Genomic DNA, 14,795 nt, shown 5'->3' with positions numbered 1-14,795 from the left:
TGGTGCACCCCGCACGAACAATCCCGCCTCGACCAGCCTGAACAATTCCCCTCTCGAAGGAAGGCCTCGGCCTTAATCGTCCACGACAAACAGCTCGACGAGGCATGAAGCACCCACGGGAGCCGGAGCATGACGATGCAGAGTCTCGGTTCACAGGAGCCTGGGAAGAACATCCCGTACGGAACCCTTTACCCGAAAACATCCGAACCGCACATGCTCGCGACAGTCCTGCCGTTAGAGAATGCACCGTGCACGCGACCGAGTAAGGCCACTCAGAGACATCCATTTCCCAGGTATATGCCCCCTACGCACTTTTGGTGGCGCAACTCGCACGAACAGTCCCACCTCGACCCCGTAAACAAGCTTTTTTGCCTCGAAGAGTTCGTCGGAGACGAAGAAGCAACCTTCAGTGCAAACGTAGCACTCTTTTGTGCAACCGCCCAAACAACGCCCCCTCTACCCTCTGTCGAAACACTCGGCATTGCTGCTCCCTAAGGTGAGCTTCTCCTCATAGGCAATTCCGCTCTTATCCGGTCACGTTTGTGTGCCCGAATTTCGCAAGGCAACCTCCATGGGACATGGAAAAGACTCGAGAAGAGAGCTCGCTCACGGGAGAGAGAAGCCAAGGAGACCACGAGAGTGCTGAGAGTGGGACAGCGCTGAATAGGCGGGAGAAGCCTGCGCGTATAAACGGAGATATATATCCAATTGCAACGAAGGAACGTGCCAAAGATCGAGAACAATGGCAGAAATGCTAGTAACGTGCACTTCGGGACCAACGCATCACCGGAAGACAACCGCCAAACATCGAAAGAGTCGCGATGCTCCGCAACCTACGTGCAAAGCGGTCGCACACCGGGTAAGGGAGTGAGAGCCCCAAACATAGCTGGGCGAGGCGCTCACTCCGCTCTTTAATATCTCGTTAATACCGCCAAGGAAATGGCACAAGCACACACACACAAGCATCCTCGGAAGAGGACAGTTCGAGTGACAGGTCAAATCCAAGAGTTCCGAAGACTACCTCCAGGAACAATCGGGAACAAGACCGATTACAAGTCGTCGAGTCTGTTACTGGGCGAACACGAGATGCGCACAGGAAATCGATCAGCCCTCACAATGGCCCAAGGCCAGAGATCGGACTGCTACGATTTACCCCAACAATCATCGTGCCACTCTTCGCAGAGAGGTGATAGACGCCAACGAGCCCGCGCATAGCAATCGAGGTGTAAAAAGGGCGTTGAAGGCAGGAAGCCTGGACGAAAGAGGCTACGAGGTCACCTCGAAGCGGTCTAAGAATCGGGCGCACTTGGGGCGACTACCAGTGCCAACCCCTTATCCCGCGGTGCGTCCGACACACAGAAATTTCCAAGGCGGCCAAGGAGCCTCCCCGCATAGCAATCGGGGTGTGAGGTTACGGATGCAGCATTGATAGCAATCGAGGTGTGAGGCGAAGGATGCAGAAGTGTGTGCGGTGGGAAGGGCCCAGCAGCCAGAATGCATGAAGCGACGGATGAAGCAGTGATGACAACCGGGCTGTGAGGAGAGGAGGGATGCAGCCAAGAAAGCAATCAGGGCTCGAGGCAAGGGATGCATCAAGGATAGCAATCATGTTGTGAGGCGAGATTCCAAAGGCTAAACGTGAGAGGCTGCAGGGTCGACTCAGAGAGGTCTATGCATGTGAGAGGCTGAAAGCAAGGTCGAATCGGAGCGGTCTATGCATCGGGCGCGCTTGGGGCGACTACCAGTGCCAACCCCTTATCCCGCGACGCGTCCGACAAAGAGAACGTTCCAAGGCGGCAGAGGAGGTTACCAGCCGAAGGATGCAGTAGCAATAACAGGTATAGTTCCGCGGCGGCCGAGAAGACTCACCGCATAGGAATCGGGATGCGAGGCGAGGGATGCGGCGGGAAGGCCCCGACGGCTAAACGGAAGAGGCTGCAGGGCCGCCTCGGAATGGTCCAAGCATCGGATGCGATTGGGACGACTACCAGTGCCAACCCCTTATCCCGCGATGCGTCCGATACACAGATAGTTCCAAGGCGGCCGAGGAGCCTCACCGCATATCAATCGGGGTGCGAGGCGAGGGATGGGGCGGGAAGGCCCCAACGGCTAGACGGAAGAGGCTTCAGGGCCACCTCGGAATGGTCCAAGCATCGGACGCGCTTGGGGCGACTGCCAGTGCCAACCCCTTATCCCGCGATGCGTCCGATACACAGATGGTTCCAAGGCGGCCGAGGAGCCTCACCGCATAGCAATCGGGGGTGCGAGGCGAGGGATGGGGCGGGAAGGCCCCAACGGCTAGACGGAAGAGGCTTCAGGGCCGCCTAGGAATGGTCCAAGCATCGGACACGCTTGGGGCGACTACCAGTGACAGCCCCCTATCCCGCGATGCGTCCGATACGAAGATGGTTCCAAGGCGGCCGAGGAGCCTCACCGCATAGCAATCGGGGTGCGAGGTGGGGGATGCGGCGAGATGGCCCCAACGGCTAGACGGAAGAGGCCACAGGGCCGCGTCGGAATAGTCCAAGCATCGGACGCGCTTGGGGCGACTACCAGTGACAACCCCTTATCCCGCGATGCGTCCGATACGAAGATAGTTCCAAGGCGGCCGAGGAGCCTCACCGCATAGCAATCGGGGTGCGAGGTGGGGGATGCGGCGAGATGGCCCCAACGGCTAGACGGAAGAGGCTGCAGGGCCGCCTCGGAATAGTCCAAGCATCGGACGCGCTTGGGGCGACTACCAGTGACAACCCCTTATCCCGCGATGCGTCCGATACGAAGATAGTTCCAAGGCGGCCGAAGAGCCTCACCGCATAGCAATCGGGGTGCGAGGTGGGGGATGCGGCGAGATGGCCCCAACGGCTAGACGGAAGAGGCCACAGGGCCGCCTCGGAATAGTCCAAGCATCGGACGCGCTTGGGGCGACTACCAGTGACAACCCCTTATCCCGCGATGCGTCCGATACGAAGATAGTTCCCAGGCGGCCGAGGAGCCTCACCGCATAGCAATCGGGGTGCGAGGCGAGGGATGCGGCGAGATGGCCCCAAAGGCTAGACGGAAGAGGCTGCAGGGCTGCCTCGGAATAGTCCAAGCATCGGACGCGCTTGGGGCGACTACCACTGCCAACCCCTTATCCCGCGATGCGTCCGATACACAGATAGTTCCGAGGCGGCCGAGGAGGTGGGGGATGCGGCGAGATGGCCCCAACGGCTAGACGGAAGAGGCTGCAGGGCCGCCTCGGAATAGTCCAAGCATCGGACGCGCTTGGGGCGACTACCAGTGACAACCCCTTATCCCGCGATGCGTCCGATACACAGATAGTTCCGAGGCGGCCAAGGAGCCTCACCGCATAGCAATCGTGGTGCGAGGTGGGGGATGCGGCGAGATGGCCCCAACGGCTAGACGGAAGAGGCTGCAGGGCCGCCTCGGAATGGTCCAAGCATCGGATGCGCTTGGGGCGACTACCACTGCCAACCCCTTATCCCGCGATGCGTCCGATACACAGATAGTTCCAAGGCGGCCGAGGAGCCTCACAGCATAGCAATCAGGGTGCGAGGCGAGGGATGCGGCGAGAAAGCCCCAACGGCTAGAGGGAAGAGGCTTCAGGTCCGCCTCGGAATGGTCCAAGCATCGGACGCGCTTGGGGCGACTACCAGTGACAACCCCTTATCCCGCGACGCGTCCGATACACAGATAGTTCCAAGGCGGCCGAGGAGCCTCACCGCATAGCAATCGGGGTGCGAGGCGAGGGATGCGGCGAGAAGGACCCAACGGCTACACGGAAGAGGCTTCGGGGCCGCCTCGGAATGGTCCAAGCATCGGACGCGCTTGGGGCGACTACCAGTGACAACCCCTTATCCCGCGACGCGTCCGATACACAGATAGTTCCAAGGCGGCCGAGGAGCCTCACCGCATAGCAATCGGGGTGCGAGGCGAGGGATGCGGCGAGAAGGACCCAACGGCTAGACGGAAGAGGCTTCGGGGCCGCCTCGGAATGGTCCAAGCATCGGACGCGCTTGGGGCGACTACCAGTGACAACCCCTTATCCCGCGACGCGTCCGATACACAGATAGTTCCAAGGCGGCCGAGGAGCCTCACCGCATAGCAATCGGGGTGCGAGGCGAGGGATGCGGCGAGAAGGACCCAACGGCTAGACGGAAGAGGCTTCGGGTCCGCCTCGGAATGGTCCAAGCATCGGACGCGCTTGGGGCGACTACCAGTGACAACCCCTTATCCCGCGACGCGTCCGATACACAGATAGTTCCAAGGCGGCCGAGGAGCCTCACCGCATAGCAATCGGGGTGCGAGGCGAGGGATGCGGCGAGAAGGACCCAACGGCTAGACGGAAGAGGCTTCGGGTCCGCCTCGGAATGGTCCAAGCATCGGACGCGCTTGGGGCGACTACCAGTGACAACCCCTTATCCCGCGACGCGTCCGATACACAGATAGTTCCAAGGCGGCCGAGGAGCCTCACCGCATAGCAATCGGGGTGCGAGGCGAGGGATGCGGCGAGAAGGACCCAACGGCTAGACGGAAGAGGCTTCGGGTCCGCCTCGGAATGGTCCAAGCATCGGACGCGCTTGGGGCGACTACCAGTGACAACCCCTTATCCCGCGACGCGTCCGATACACAGATAGTTCCAAGGCGGCCGAGGAGCCTCACCGCATAGCAATCGGGGTGCGAGGCGAGGGATGCGGCGAGAAGGACCCAACGGCTAGACGGAAGAGGCTTCGGGGCCGCCTCGGAATGGTCCAAGCATCGGACGCGCTTGGGGCGACTACCAGTGACAACCCCTTATCCCGCGACGCGTCCGATACACAGATAGTTCCGAGGCGGCCGAGGAGCCTCACCGCATAGCAATCGGGGTGCGAGGCGAAGGATGCGGCGAGAAGGACCCAACGGCTAGACGGAAGAGGCTTCGGGTCCGCCTCGGAATGGTCCAAGCATCGGACGCGCTTGGGGCGACTACCAGTGACAACCCCTTATCCCGCGACGCGTCCGATACACAGATAGTTCCAAGGCGGCCGAGGAGCCTCACCGCATAGCAATCGGGGTGCGAGGCGAGGGATGCGGCGAGAAGGACCCAACGGCTAGACGGAAGAGGCTTCAGGGCCGCCTCGGAATGGTCCAAGCATCGAACGCGCTTGGGGCGACTACCAGTGACAACCCCTTATCCCGCGACGCGTCTGATACACAGATAGTTCCGAGGCGGCCGAGGAGCCTCACCGCATAGCAATCGGGGTGCGAGGCGAGGGATGCGGCGAGAAGGACCCAACGGCTAGACGGAAGAGGCTTCAGGGCCGCCTCGGAATGGTCCAAGCATCGGACGCGCTTGGGGCGACTACCAGTGACAACCCCTTATCCCGCGACGCGTCCGATACACAGATAGTTCCGAGGCGGCCGAGGAGCCTCACCGCATAGCAATCGGGGTGCGAGGCGAGGGATGCGGCGAGAAGGACCCAACGGCTAGACGGAAGAGGCTTCAGGGCCGCCTCGGAATGGTCCAAGCATCGGACGCGCTTGGGGCGACTACCAATGACAACCCCTTATCCCGCGACGCGTCCGATACACAGATAGTTCCGAGGCGGCCGAGGAGCCTCACCGCATAGCAATCGGGGTGCGAGGCGAGGGATGCGGCGAGAAGGACCCAACGGCTAGACGGAAGAGGCTTCAGGGCCGCCTCGGAATGGTCCAAGCATCGGACGCGCTTGGGGCGACTACCAGTGACAACCCCTTATCCCGCGACGCGTCCGATACACAGATAGTTCCGAGGCGGCCGAGGAGCCTCACCGCATAGCAATCGGGGTGCGAGGCGAGGGATGCGGCGAGAAGGACCCAACGGCTAGACGGAAGAGGCTTCAGGGCCGCCTCGGAATGGTCCAAGCATCGGACGCGCTTGGGGCGACTACCGTTGCCAACCCCTTATCCCGCGATGCGTCTGATACACAGATAGTTCCGAGGCGGCCGAGGAGCCTCACCGCATAGCAATCGGGTTGCGAGGCAGATTATTTGGAAGGGAACCCCCTGGGATGCGGCTCAAGCAGTGCCCAAAGGGACTGGAATGCGGAATCACATCGAGAGACCCAAATGCTATACGAGGGCTCAAATCGAATTATCGATTTGGCCACGACATGGACGCATCGGAACGACTACCTTTGCCGAACCACTCGCAATTGCATCCATACCGAAACCAATAGACATTTCCGTTAGAGCCCTCGCATAGCATTCGGGAATCTCGCATGCCCCTCTAAATCGACCAATGCTGGCGCTCAATGAAAATCCGAGCGCTACCACCGTTCGAGCGCCAGCATTGGTCGAGTTAGAGGGGCACGGGGGAGAATGCTCCAGTCAACACCTCCCCTATATAAGTTATTTGTCCGATTCTCGCACAACCGTAGTCTGCCTCGTCGAATCAAACAACGGTCCCAGATTCCGACTTCCGTTCCGTAGAGACCCAAAAGCTAGATGGAGGCTCGCAAGAAAGAGAGTCGGCGCATAGCAATCGGGTTTCTCGAACGTTTAGGGACCGAGCTCACTTGCGGATAGGGCAAAATCCGCCAAGCAACCCAAAAGCTAGACGGGGGCTCGAATCGAATCGCCTAGGCGGCCACAACAACGACGTGTTGGATCGACTACCAGTGCCAAACCATTCAGCAAGACTAGTCTGTGTCGAGGCCGGATAGAGATTCTCAGAGAGCGCCCGCATAGCATTTAGGAGACCTGCCGCGTCCCTCACACTCGACAAATGGTGGTGCACGTTTATAAATCCGAGCGATCCCAACCCTTTCAAGCACCAACATCGGTCGAGATAGAGGGGCACGGAGGGGGCTGCGTGAGACAACACAGTCCCCTATATAAGTTATTTGTCCGATTCTCACACATCCGAAGAATGGTCATCAAATCGGACAACAGCCCAAACTTCCGACTTCCGTCCCAGAAAGCCCAAGAGCTATCTAAAACGTTCATGGCCGGAACTCGATCGCGGCTATACCAGTCCGCCAAGCAACCCAAAAGCTAGACTGGAGCTCTAGTCGAATCACCTCTGTGGCCATTGCAAGGACGTGTTGGAGCGACTACCATTGCCGAACCATTCCGCAGGTCGAGTCCATACCAAGGCCGCATAGAGATTCACGATGAGCTCCTGCATAGCAATCAGGAGACTTGCCGTGTCCATCACAATCGATAAATCCTGGTGCAAGATTTTTGCATCCGAGCGCTCCAACCAGTCGAGCACCAGCATCAATCGACATAAACGGGCACGGGGGGAGGATGCTCGAGAACACTACCTCCCCTATATAAGTTATTTGTCCGATTCTCAAGCAGCCGAAGTCTGGTCATCGAATCGGGTCAAAGACCACAACTTCCGACTTTACCCACAATGCAAGTCATCGAATCGAACATCGGCCCCCGAGTCGGACTCCATGCGTATGTCAGGTCATCGGACCCAAATTCCGCCTTCCTGCGCATGGCGGGCCATCAATATCAACTCGGTCATCGGACCCAAACTCCGCCTTTTTGCGTATGGCACGCCTTCAAATCGGTCATCGGACCCAAATTCCGCCTTCCTGTGCATGGCGGGCCATCAACATCAACTCGGTCATCGGACCCAAATTCTGCCTTTCTGCGCATGGCACGCCGTCAACTCGGTCATCGGACCCAAATTCCGCCTTCCTGCGCATGGCAGGTCATCGGACACAAATTCAGACCTCGCCAATATGCCTACGTATCGAATCGGTCATCGGACCCAACTTCCGACTTCATCCATACTGTAGGGTCTTTGAGGTTGGCGCGGTGCGCTCAACCCAGGGAGTCGACCCATCGAAGCATACACCTCCCCTATATAAGCTATTTGTCCGATTCCCACACCTGTGTAGTTTGCACCTCTGACCAGGACATCGACCCCAACTTCCGAACTCGACTGCAACGACGGCACCAGCGCCTTGGTGCGCACCTTGCGACGCACAGTCCCAACATTCGCCTTCCTGCACATGGCAGGTCATCGGACCCAAATTCCGACCTCGCGAGTATGCCTACATATCGAATCGGTCATCGGACCCAACTTCCGACTTCATCCATACCGTAGGGTCTTTGAGGTTGGCGCGGTGCGCTCAACCCGGGGAGTCGACCCAACGAAGCATACACCTCCCCTATATAAGCTATTTGTCCGATTCCCACACCTGTGTAGTTTGCACCTCCGATCAAGACATCGACCCCAACTTCCGAACTCGCCTCCAACGACCGAACCAGCGCCTTGGTGCGCACCTTGCAACGCACAGTGCCAACATTCGCCTTCCTGCACGTGGCAGGTCATCGGACCCAAATTCCGACCTCGCGAGTATGCCTACATATCGAATCGGTCATCGGACCCAACTTCCGACTTCATCCATACCGTAGGGTCTTTGAGGTTGGCGCGGTGCGCTCAACCCGGGGAGTCGACCCAACGAAGCATACACCTCCCCTATATAAGCTATTTGTCCGATTCCCACACCTGTGTAGCTTGCACCTCCGATCAGGACATCGACCCCAACTTCCGAACTCGACTAAAAAGACCGCACCAGCGCCTTGGTGTGCACCTTGCAACGCACAGTGCCAACATTCGCCTTCCTGCACATGGCAGGTCATCGGACCCAAATTCCGACCTCATGAGCATACCTACTAATCGAATCGGTCATCGGACCCAACTTCCGACTTCATCCATACCGTAGGGTCTTTGAGGTTGGCGCGGTGCGCTCAACCTGGGGAGTCGACCCATCGAAGCATACACCTCCCCTATATAAGCTATTTGTCCGATTCCGACACCTGTGTAGTTTGCACCTCCGCTCAGGACATCGACCCCAACTTCCGAACTCGCCTGCAACGACCGAACCAGCGCCTTGGTGCGCACCAAAAGTGCGCACTTTTGGAGGGCACTTTTGTGCGCTCCAAAGGTGCGCACTTTTGGAGGGCACTTTTCTGCGCTCCAAAGGTGCGCACTTTTGGAGGGCACTTTTTGGAGGGCACTTTTCTGCGCTCCAAAGGTGCGCACTTTTGGAGGGCACTTTTTGGAGGGCACTTTTCTGCGCTCCAAAGGTGCGCACTTTTGGAGGGCACTTTTTGGAGGGCACTTTTCTGCGCTCCAAAGGTGCGCACTTTTGGAGGGCACTTTTTGGAGGGCACTTTTCTGCGCTCCAAAGGTGCGCACTTTTGGAGGGCACTTTTTGGAGGGCACTTTTCTGCGCTCCAAAGGTGCGCACTTTTGGAGGGCACTTTTTGGAGGGCACTTTTCTGCGCTCCAAAGGTGCGCACTTTTGGAGGGCACTTTTTGGAGGGCACTTTTCTGCGCTCCAAAGGTGCGCACTTTTGGAGGGCACTTTTTGGAGGGCACTTTTCTGCACTCCAAAGGTGCGCACTTTTGGAGGGCACTTTTTGGAGGGCACTTTTGTGCGCTCCAAAGGTGCGCACTTTTGGAGGGCACTTTTGTGCACTCCAAAGGTGCGCACTTTTGGAGGGCACTTTTGTGCACTCCAAAGGTGCGCACTTTTGGAGGGCACTTTTCCTGCGCTCCAAAGGTGCACACCTAGGTGAGCACCTTCGACCACACCTTGTAGCACACCAAACTCTGACTTTCGACTTCATCCGCAATGCAGGGTCTTTGAGGTTGGCGCAATGCGCACAACCAGGGGAGTCGACCCATCAAACCCAACACCTCCCCTATATAAGCTATTTGTCTGATTCTCATACATGCGTAGCCTGCAGGAGCAATTAGGACATCGACCCCAACTTTCGGCTTCTAAACGAAAACAAGGTCTTTGAGGTTGGTGTAATGCGAACAACTAGGGGAGTCAACCCATCAAACCCAACACCTCCCCTATATAAGCTATTTGTCTGATTCTCATACATGTGTAGTCTACAGGAGCAATTAGGACATCGACCCCAACTTTTGACTTCTTAACGAAAACAAGGTCTTTGAGGTTGACGTAATGCGCACAACCAGGGGAGTCGACCCATCAAACCCAACACCTCCCCTATATAAGCTATTTGTCCGATTCTCATACATGTGTAGCCTGCAGGAGCCATTAGGACATTGACCCCAACTTTTGACTTCTTAACGAAAACAAGGTCTTTGAGGTTGGCGTAATGCGCACAACCAAGGGAGTTGACCCATCAAACCCAACACCTCCCCTATATAAGCTATTTGTCTGATTCTCATACATGTGTAGCCTGCAACAACGATTAGGACATCCACCCCAACTTCTGAATTCGTCTGCGTTGACCGCACCAAAGGTGCACGCCTTGGTGCTCACCAAAATCCGACTTCCGACTTCTTCTGCTATGCGGGGTCTTTGAGGTTGGCGCAGTGCGCACAACCAGGGGAGTCAACCCATCGAATGCAACACCTCCCCTATATAAGCTATTTGTCTGATTCTCATACATGCGTAGACTGCAGCAATGATTAGGACATCCACCCCAACTTTTGACTTCTTAAACAAGACAGGGTCTTTGAAGTTGGTGCAGTGCACACAACCAGGGGAGTCGACCCATCAAACGCAACACCTCCCCTATATAAAGCTATTTGTCCGATTCTCATACGTGTAGTCTGCAGCAGCGATTAGGACATCGACCCCAACTTCCGAATTCGTTTGCATTGACCGCACCAAAGGTGCACGCCTTGGTGTGCACCCTGGAGTGCACTTTGGTGCTCACCTCGGTGCACACTTTGGTGTGCACCTCGGTGTGCACCAAAGGTGCGCACCTTGGAGCGCACCAAAGGTGTACACTTTGGAGCGCACCACATAGGGTCTTTGAGAGGTTGGCGCAGTGCGCACACCAAGGTGGGTGTTGAGGTGCGTGCCGAGGTGGGTGGGTGCTAGGGTGCGCTCCATGGTGGGTGCCAGGGTGGGTGCGTGCTAGGGTGGATTCCAAAGAGGGTCATAGGGTGGGTGCGTGCTAGGGTGGATTCCAAAGAGGGTCATAGGGTGGGTGCCAAGGTGGGTTGGTGATATAGTGGGTTCAAAGGTGGGTACTAGGGTGGGTTCCAAGGTGGGTCACAAGTTGGGTGCCAGGATGCGTGGGTGTTAGGTTGGGTGCCAAGGTGGGCTCCTGCGTGGGTGGGTGCTAGGGTGGGTTTCAAGGTGGACGCGAGGGCGGGTGCCAAGGTGGGTAACAAGTTGGGTGTTAGGATGGGTGAGTGCTAGAGTGGGTGCCAAGGTGGGTGGGTGCTAAGGTGGATGCCAAGGTGGTTCACAGGGTGGGTGGGTTCTAGGGTGAGTTCCAAGGTGGGTCACAGGTTCAGTGCTAGGGTGGGTGTCAAGGCGGGTGTCGAGGTGCCTGGGTGCTAGGGTGTGGATGCCAATGTGGGTCATAGGGTGGGTACTAGGGTGGGCTGCAATGTGGGTGCCAAGGTGGGTAACATGCTCGGTGGGTTCTAAATTGGGTGCCAGGGTGGGTGTGCACCCACCTTGCCCGAGGTGGGTGCCAAGGTGCCAGTGTGGGTGGGTGCTAAGGTGGATGCCAAGGTGGGTGAGAAGGTGGGTGATAGGTTGAGTGGTAGGATGGGTGGGTGCCAAGATGGGTCACAGGGTGGGTGCAAGGGTGGGTAGGTGCTAGGGTTGGTGTCAGGGTGGGTGGGTGCTAGGTTGGGTTCCAAGGTGGGTGCGAGGGTGAGTGTCAAGGTGGGTCACAGGTTAGGTGCTAGGATGGGTGAGTGCTAGGGTGCAAAGGTGCCAGGGTGGGTGCTAGGATGGGTCGATGCTAGGGTGAGTGGCAAGGTGGGTCCACAAGTGTCAAGGTGGGTGCCGAGGTGGGTGCCAAGTCGGCGACTGCTATGGTGGATGCCAAGGTGGGTCACGGGGTGGGTGCCAAGTTGCTAGGTTGGGTTCCAAGGTGGGTGCCAACGTGGGTGCTAGGGTGCGTGGGTTAAAGGGTGTGTCACAACGTGGGTGCCAGGATGGGTGCGCACCCACACTGGCCAAGACGGGTGCGGGTGCAAGGTTGGGTTCCAAGCCCGGTCACAGGCTGGGTGCTAGGATGGGTGGGTGCCAAGGTGGGCACCAGGGTGGGTGCACCCACCCTGGCCAAGGTGGGTCACGGGGTGGGTCCTAGGGTGGGTAACGGGGTGGGTACTAAGGTGCGTGCCAAGGTGGGTCATAGGGTGGGTGCCAAGGTGGGCACCAGGGTGGGTGTGCACCAACCCTAGCCAGGGTAGGTCACGGGGTGGTTGTCGGGGTGGGCGTCAAGGAGCCAAGGTGGGTGGCAAGTAGCCAAGTTGCGTGCCAAGGTGGGTGTCGGGGTGGGTGCCAAGGATCCAAGGTGGGTGCCAAGGAACCAAGGTGGGTGTCTGGGTGGGTGCCGAGGTGGGAGCCAGGGTGGGTCCCAAGGTGAGTGCAAAGGTGGGTGCCAGGGTCAAGGTGAGTGCCAATGTGGGTTCCAAGGTGCCAGGGTCAGGGTGAGTGCCAATGTGGGTTCAAAGGTGCTAAGTTGGGTGCGAGGTTGGGTGCGAGGGTGGGTGGGTGCCAAGGTGTGCTAGGTGGAAGCCCGGGTGGGTCGGCATCCCATGGGTGTCGAGTTGGGTGCCTGATGGGTGCTTCTTGTCAAGTTTTAGTCGTCGGGACTCATTTCGAGCCTTAGAGGTCGTTTCTTGTCCGGTTGCCCTGTCTTCGACCTGGGAACCCAATTTTGGTCCTCGGGTCCCATTTTTTTTTGTCTCGCATCCCACTTTTGGCCTGTGGCCTTTTCGGGGTCGATTCTCGTTTTGGGCATTAGAGCATGTTTCTTCTCCTAAAACCCAATATTTGTTTATTAAGTCTCGGAACACATTTTTGTTCTCGTGGACCCATCATGGGTCTTGGAACGCATTTGTGGTCCTTGGGTCCCATTTTGCATCCCGAAACTTGTGTTTTGGTGCTTGATCCCTATTTTGGGTGCCCACCTTGCACCAAGTGCGCACCCGGGGCAAACCGAGCGCCTTGGTGCACCGGGGCAAGATCGAGCGTGCACCCGAGGCGCCCCGAACATGCACCAAGGTGCACTCGGCCCACATGTGAGCGCAGGTCGTTGCGCCCGAGGTGGTGTGTGGGCACCGCGTTGCAGACGGGACACTGCACGCACACGACGCCCCCTCCAGGTGCACGCACGTAGGCCGGGCCGGGTGCACACCCGACGCCCTAGCAAGGTGCGCGCACCCGGGCAGGGCTCACACTTGGCGAACGGGGCGCACTTCGCGAGGGAGGGTGTGCACCTCGACGGGGGTGGGTGGCCGGGGTGGATTCGCACGTGGGTCGCGGTTTGCTAAGTACACACTGCGACAAGCTCATAACGGGTGCGATCATACCAGCGTTAGTGCACCGGATCCCATCAGAACTCCGCAGTTAAGCGCGCTTGGGCCGGAGTAGTACTGGGATGGGTGACCTCCCGGGAAGTCCCGGTGTTGCACCCTTTTTTAGTTTTTCGCCGGGCGTCGCAATGCTATTTGAATAAACCTTTTGCCCGTTTGCGTTCTCGTCGGGGCCGGGCCGGGCCGGGGTGCGCTGCCCGCACTACCGCGCGCGCGGGGGCGACACCGAGCGCGCACCCGAGGCGCCCCGAGCACACAGGCCACGGTGCAACCCGGGCGTTGTGCGCGCACCCCGGTGCGCCCGAGGTGCTGCGCGCGCACCCAGGTGAAATCGGTGTGCACCTCGGCCAGTGCGCGCTCGGTCGAGTCGCGCACGTTGGCCAAGGTGCACGGTGATGTTTCTTACTCTAAGGTTCCGCACCAGACGCCCGGGACAGGTGAGCGAAGCTGGGCGGGGCCGGGTGCGCGGCCGGGGCAGGTGCACGCAGCTGGAGAGAGCTTTGGAGCACACTTCGGAGCGCACCAATGATGCGCTCCATTCAAAAGTTTCCTGAAAAGGCAAAAAAAGTTGAGATTATAGAATTTCCCACTTGAGAGATTGTAAAAAAAAAAAATTTAAAATGAAGGAAACGCGGGTGCCAAGGTGTGCGCGCCCGGGTGCGCAGCCCAGCCAAGGTGTGCGCACCAAGGCGCCCACCCTGGCGAAGGTGCACGCAAGGTGCGCACCCGAGGCAAACCGGACAATTAACCCAACTTTCGACTTCGCGCGCACCTGCGCACCTTGGAGCGCACTTCGGAGCGCTCCTTGGTGCGCACCAATCTTGGGCACCTCGGAGTGCACCATGGCGCCCACCAAGGTGCGCACCCGGGGCAAACCGAGCTCCGACTTCGTGCGCACCTTGGAGCGCACGAAAGGTGCGCACCATGGCGCCCACCAAGGTGCGCAGCCCAGCCAAGGCGTGCGCATCAAGGTGCGCACCCTGGCGAAGGTGCGCACCCGGGGCAAACCGAGCTCCGACTTCGTGCGCACCTTGGAGCGCACAAAAGGTGCGCAACCCAGCCAAGGTGTGCGCACCCCGGTCAAACCGAGCTCCGAATCGTGCGCACCAGAGGTGCACGCCATCGTGCGCACCTTGGAGCACACTTCGGAGCCCTCCTTGGTGCGCACCGATGTTGCGCACCTCGGAGCGCACCCGGGGAAAACAATGCAATTAACCCGACTTTCGACTTCGTGGGCACCTCGGAGCGGTCTCGGGTTCGCACCTCGGAGCACACCGAGGTGCGCACCTTTGATGCGCTGCCTTCACCAATTTCCAGAAAAGGCAAGAAAACATTGAGAAGGTGTGCGCACCGAGGTGCCCACCCTGGCGAAGGTGCACGCGAGGTGCGCACCCGGGGCAAACCGGGCTCCGACTTCGTGCACGCCGCACCTTGGAGCACACTTCGGAGCGCTCCTTGGTGCGCACCAGGGCGCGCAACCCAG

General features: G+C 58.8%; 1 non-coding gene across 1 annotated transcript; it reads left to right on the top strand.

Moving 5' to 3' along the window:
• The first annotated feature begins 13,295 nt into the window (after window positions 1-13,295).
• On the top strand, window positions 13,296-13,414 carry LOC131860569 (5S ribosomal RNA). The gene has a single exon (XR_009359663.1). It is a non-coding gene; the product is annotated as a 5S ribosomal RNA (ribosomal RNA).
• Window positions 13,415-14,795: the final 1,381 nt, after the last annotated feature.

The sequence above is a fragment of the Cryptomeria japonica genome, unplaced genomic scaffold (assembly GCF_030272615.1).
Source record: "Cryptomeria japonica unplaced genomic scaffold, Sugi_1.0 HiC_scaffold_15, whole genome shotgun sequence".
Taxonomy (NCBI): domain Eukaryota; kingdom Viridiplantae; phylum Streptophyta; class Pinopsida; order Cupressales; family Cupressaceae; genus Cryptomeria; species Cryptomeria japonica.
Note: the sequence above shows the minus strand (reverse complement) of the source record. Positions and strands in the feature narration are given on the sequence as shown.